Source organism: Microtus oregoni, unplaced genomic scaffold (assembly GCF_018167655.1).
Source record: "Microtus oregoni isolate MIOR12 unplaced genomic scaffold, Mior012 000012F_ref0000307, whole genome shotgun sequence".
Taxonomy (NCBI): Eukaryota; Metazoa; Chordata; class Mammalia; order Rodentia; family Cricetidae; genus Microtus; species Microtus oregoni.
Genome location: NW_024543071.1, coordinates 39,161,237 through 39,167,411, shown reverse-complemented (window position 1 = coordinate 39,167,411; position 6,175 = coordinate 39,161,237).

The window sequence follows — 6,175 nt, the reverse complement described above, 5'->3', positions numbered from 1 at the left end:
TAAAAAGCTTATTAACACTAAAAGAGAAGAGGAAAAGGGGGAGGACTTGGTGATAATTTCAGCCATAACACTTACTACTATGTGACCTTGGAAGCTTACTTTATTTCTTTGAATTTGTTGCCATTTTTGTATGTAGAAGTTCTATCGCTAAGGCTATTCTTACTCGCAAGAACTTGCAGACAATTGAGATACAAGTTATTTGTAGGTTTAAAATTATGCTGTAATGAGTACTTTTTATATTTCACCAGCAGTGCTCCTGGCCTCCAAACAAGACTTTAGTACTAGCATAAATAAGAAATAGTAACAATCTGAAGCTCCAGATTGCTTCGGCATTTTCAATAATCAATGCTAAAAATTTAATTATAATGACATTTCATTAAAATGTTGGCATTAGAGGAGAGCCTATTTTCTTAATTTCTGCATAGACTCTAAGTACCTAGCTAGAGTACAAGTAGAGCCCAGGTGTCATAGAAGAGTTGAGCAATAAGCAATGATCTGGAACCGTGAATTGTAAAGCTTAATGGGTTAGCAACTACCATACCGCAGGTGTTGGGAAAATCCCTACCTGATGTACAGGAGGGAATTTTTTCCAGGCTCCTCGACAGTGATTCATTTCATTCTTCACACAACCGTAAAATAGTATGCCCTTTCCTCTGAACTTTGCCCAGTAAGGTTTTGTTTGCATGGTAGTTTTATATTTTGTCCTTTTTTGTTTTCCTCACAGGCCTCTTGGGTGATTATGTATTACGTGCTCATAAAAGTCAGTGAATAGTTACTGGACGGTAGCTCATCACTAACGTGCTTGTCACGTAAGCATGATAAACTGAGTTTGATCCCAGAAGCTAAATCTAAAAACCTGGCATAATGGCATGACTATAATCCTAACAGTGGAGAGCTAGGGACAGAGTCTGATCATCCAGTTGATTCTAATTGGTGAGTTTCAAACCAATTGAGATGACACCCAAGGCTGAGGTTGATCTCTGAGCTCCATAAATTATGTATACCAACACACACACACACACACACACACACACACACACACATACACACCAGGTAATCACTGGACCAGAAATGCAATCTTATCACTGGGGAGGCTGAAACAAAAGTATTGCCATGAGTTCAAGGTCAGCCTTCATTACACAGTAATGAAGAGTCTATCTTGAGCTACAGTGAAAAGTCTTTGCCAAAAAAGAAAGAGAACGAAACTGAAAAAGCCAATGAAGGTACTATTTTGAGACTGGCAATACTTATGGCACATTACAAAATAGTAATGCCAATTTCAAGGAAGCCGATGTGACCATTTAATATAAATACTTAACAGAAAGTCATCTATATTTTTGATGCATGCTGCATGTATGTGTTAAAAATAAAAGTTAACTAATTGGATACAAATTAATATGATTGACATAATGGAAAATTGATCCTGACAGATGTAAACTAGATTTTCAGCATCATATTTATGTTGTCAACTGAGAAGGGAAAAGATAATTATATAAACTCTAGTTAATCTCCATTTTTTATCTATTTTTACTTATATGTCTAACTTCAGTAACAGAAATGTTGGTGTCTTCATGCACATTGCTAGCCTTAGGAAATAAAAACATCATGTATTTAAAGTAGAATTAAGAGTATAAAAGAGATACGTAATCTCATTTTGTTTAGTTTTTTTTTTTTTTTTTTTTTTTTTTGGCCTATGGCATAAACCAACTCGAAATGCTTCATATACTTGAGTTTGTGATGCAGTAGGAAACTCACAATAGCAAGGTTAAACATAGTACTTATTATAGTAGAATGAAGGGGGAAATATGCTTTAAAACATGCTTCTCCAAACAGTTTCCAGCTTTACTGTGAAGGCAGGGAAACTCCCAAATATAAAGCGGGTAAACGTTTGTTGTGTGGACACCACTGGAGTTTTTACCAGGACACCAACATTCCCTGGTGTTGTCAAAGGGGTTTGTGAAAATTAAAGAACAGATGAAGGATGTTCTCATCGACCCCTAAGGGACAACCACGGGTTAAACAATCCATGTGGGGAATCACAACCACAGTTCCAAAGCTATGACTCACCCTTCCCACTGTTTCTTGAAGGAGATGACTCATCAGCCTCACTCACTCACCAAGAGCTAAAAAGCAAAATGAAGGAAGAAAAGGCAAAAAAAAAAAAAAAAAAAAGACTTGAGAGTAGCCTACCTGTGCGATGTTTCTGCAGCACATTCATTTCATTTCCTCTAATGTAAAACCTGGCAAGGAAGCTGTTAAAGGAAGAAAAAGAAAAAAAAAGGTGTGGCCTTGGGAGGAGGCTTTAGTGAGGAGATTCCTGAGTACTCAGAGCTCCCTCTGAGCCTAGTGCCTGCTGACTCTCTAGAATGAAGAGTGCAGATAGAACCACGAAGAAGACAAGTTCACCCAGATCCCAAACTCCCTGCAGCCCCCTCTCTCTCACTGTTTACCGCCAATGAAAACCGTTGTTTTAGTCTCCAACATTCCTAGATAAAGCAGTTTTGGAAATAACATTCCAAATGTATTTCCCCTTGCCTTTTAAATATTTCAAATATAAGACAAATAATTTTCTCTTATTCTCTTCTTACTCTGCCTACTCTCCTCCCCTCCCCTGAATTAATTAGGGAAGCTATTACTATCATAATTCTTCAGTTTTATCACTATCACATAAATAGAGAACATTTTTTAAGCTAATAAAGAGGCCATGCACATAGCTACAGCCTTGATAGGGGCTTCCCTTTACTGAATCTCACTTAAGAAAAAAAGCAAACTTACCTGTGTACAAATGAGTTACAGAAAGAAAACTTCATTTATAAAGAAATCTGAAAGGGGGAGAATACTGTTGAAAAAAATCTGTCAAATGGGCTTTTGATAAATTCTCTTCTTTTCCTGATATGAATTCAACAAAAGATAATGAATGATAGTTGCCCTGACCCCAGCAAAATGAGCTAGACTCGGAACACTTTAAAACTAGACAGATAAAATAAAATAGTTTATCACGAGAGCTGGATGATGAGAAGACAATGTGACTAGAAGGCGGCGATCCACAATGAGCAAAGTATTCCAACATTTACATCAAAATGCACAATGGCTGTAGAAATGATAAATACAAAACAAAATGGAAGAGAATGGAATGAAACAAATGAAATAAAAATCACCCAGTTTTGTGCTACGCTGTGAAATTTTGTTTTACGATAGTGTGTGTTATGCATTTATTCCAACTGAATTTTTTTTTTTTTTCGGTTTTTCGAGACAGGGTTTCTCTGTGTCTTTGGAGCCTGTCCTGGAACTAGCTCTTGTAGACCAGGCTGGGCTCGAACTCACAGAGATCCGCCTGCCTCTGCCTCCAGAGTGCTGGGATTAAAGGCGTGCGCCACCATCGCCCGGCTTATTCCAACTGAATTTTGACTTTTAAAAGTAGTTGAAGATCACACCTATAATCCTGGCATTTGAGAAATGAAGGCAGCAATTTCAGGAATTCAAGTTCATCGTCTGCTACACAGTGAGTTTGAGAACAGTCTGGATTTGTAATTGAATAGTACAGTGGATTCACCTACAGCTGTGCTCTTCTTCATACAAAATCTAGAGAACATAATTAAGTTTTTTATTTGTCCAAAATTCCATTCAGTTCCATTCAGTATATTTCATCAATTGTAGATAACTTTGACATAGTATGAATAAACTAGATATAGAAAAGGCAATATGAATAATTCCTGAATATATGAAATTATTTGGAAGGATCATATGGCAAAAGATAAGTAGGCTATAGCTGAAGGTAATTTTAAAGTATCAAAACCATCTAGCTCAATAGTGAAGCACTTGCCTAGCACTTGTGAAGCCCTGGGTTCCATGCTTAGCACACACAAAGAATTCTGAAAGTAAAATGGTACAGATTTCAGAATTGTTAGTATTTAAGTCACACACCTCAACAGTATGATTGAGAAGGGTACTTCCAAGCTGTGGATACAGTTTAACCCTGAGAATAAAATGAATGGCATAGAGAATGAGTATGGATTTACGTATTTGTTTTCTTTAAAAGAAACAAAAACATTTTGAAGTCAAGAAACATTTGGAGTAGTTTGCTATCAAATAGAAGTGTTATTATAGCTTTCTCTGTAATTTTCCATATTTTTTAAAACTCAAAAATTTATGAGGTATGGGAATTAGACATCCTATATGACTTTTCCAAGAGGTATATTCATTAACTCTGAGAGTGTATGCATGACTGTTGTCATTGTCATTATTGTGTGCATGCTATGTCTTCAATTTTTCATTTCTCTCTAGCTCCTGTTCAATAAGTAAGTCCCAAGTTACTCAAAAATTTTCCTTCATCAAACACTGGCAGCATTTAACTTCTAACTAGTATAAACTATACTTCTATAAACATTCTGATGCGTATCTTTGGTATTTTTTTCAGGTAACAGGTTATGCATATATACTTTAAACCCTAGTAAACGCTACTACAAAGTTTTCTAAAGGTATTGTAACAAGTTACATAACACAAATGAGGACTCTGGCTATTTATTAGCTATTTCTTTTTCACATTAAGTATTCTGTCATAAAATAGACATTGTAATAATTTGTCTTTCTGTAATAACTAAATAAAGAAGCCAATCACTCTTTTACACAAAACACATACACTCACACAGACAGTTCAAAAGTTTTCAGTCCTTTTTTCTTATAGAGTGTGTTACTGGTATATTCTAGATGGTTTGTGCAATGTTCATAAACACGTAAAATTTACCTATTAAAATAAGATAGTTCATTTTTCTTCTTGACAGTAAGGTAATTGTATGACTATGATAAGGTTATGGGTTTGAATGTAGATACTGTTAGCAGTAGCATATCCATTTTGTAAAAGCTTACTTACCCATGTAATGGAGGTGATGCAATTCTAGGCTTTTAGGACAGACAGGTGAAGCAGGTTTCCTGAGTACACGTGAACCTGATCACGTGTCTTCCCTCCAGTGCTGTCTGAACAGAAGCCACATTCAGTGTGTGATGATTGCCACCAACCCAATGTCTCAGGCCTGAGCATGAGTGTCACTGACAAGCTATCAACAGCAACTTAGAGAATTTTGAAACAAGATTAGTTTTGGGTTTTGTTGTTGTTGTTGTATCCTTACCTCTATTTTACTAAGTGTTTTACTGTTGTTGTTTGTGGAACCCATCATTTGCTGTGACAGAAAACAAAATAATAACAATAATTAGCAATAATAATGTGGAATTCATTTTTATTGAAATTATTACTATACTAAGTTTCTGAGATTTAAAGTAAATTTTAATTTCATGAAAATATTAAAAGAATGTTACATTTACTTTATCCTAATAGCATAATTCAAATTGCTACCAAATAAAAATAGCTAATACATTTGCACTAAAATCTTGTCTCTATATTTCTGTGCATTTCTTTTCCAGATAAGAAAATATAAATATCAGAGAAGATAAAAACCCAGTGGCAGGTTAGAGTCTTCTATGGAGTTGCTTAGGCGATGTCAGTAAATGATTTGATGATTTCTTTGAAACTATAGCAGGATCATGTTAGGCTCTGTAACTTTAATTGTATCTTTGTTCATGATTGTGCTGTCCTGTTTTCCCCTTCTTCATTTTGGATTTGTCACATGCAGTGTTAGCATGAATTTTATTCTGAAAAATTCCCAGAAAATTAGGGGCGAAAAAAAATAAGGTATGTGTTAAGGTCAGCTTTTTGGTTCCATAAGAACAAAACTGTTATTCAAATCCAAATTTGGGAATTCCAACTTTCTTCGTGGTAATTTAGTTCCATTAAGTCTGCATATAAATTCTTCTGTAACAGTTAATAACTTTTTCCTTTAGATTTTTTCTCCTCAATATTTCAATGCACTTGTGACAGAACCTTTGATTAAAAATTCACATATGCATGAATTCAAAGCAGAAAGTTATTTGTTTGATCAACAGATTTTTAATTAAGAACATTTCAGCTAGCATATACTAATGTTACAAAATAATGAGCATCACTATAACCGGTTCTCCTATGTGCAGCATTTAGTTTCTGCCCCTGGCTCCCTCTTAGGCACACTTCCCACTCATGCTATTCCACTTCCTCCTCCAAACAGTTCCCTTCCACTTTCAGGTCCTTTGTGTATACATTTTAAAAATATAATCTCCACGTGAGATAAAATATGTGATACTCCTC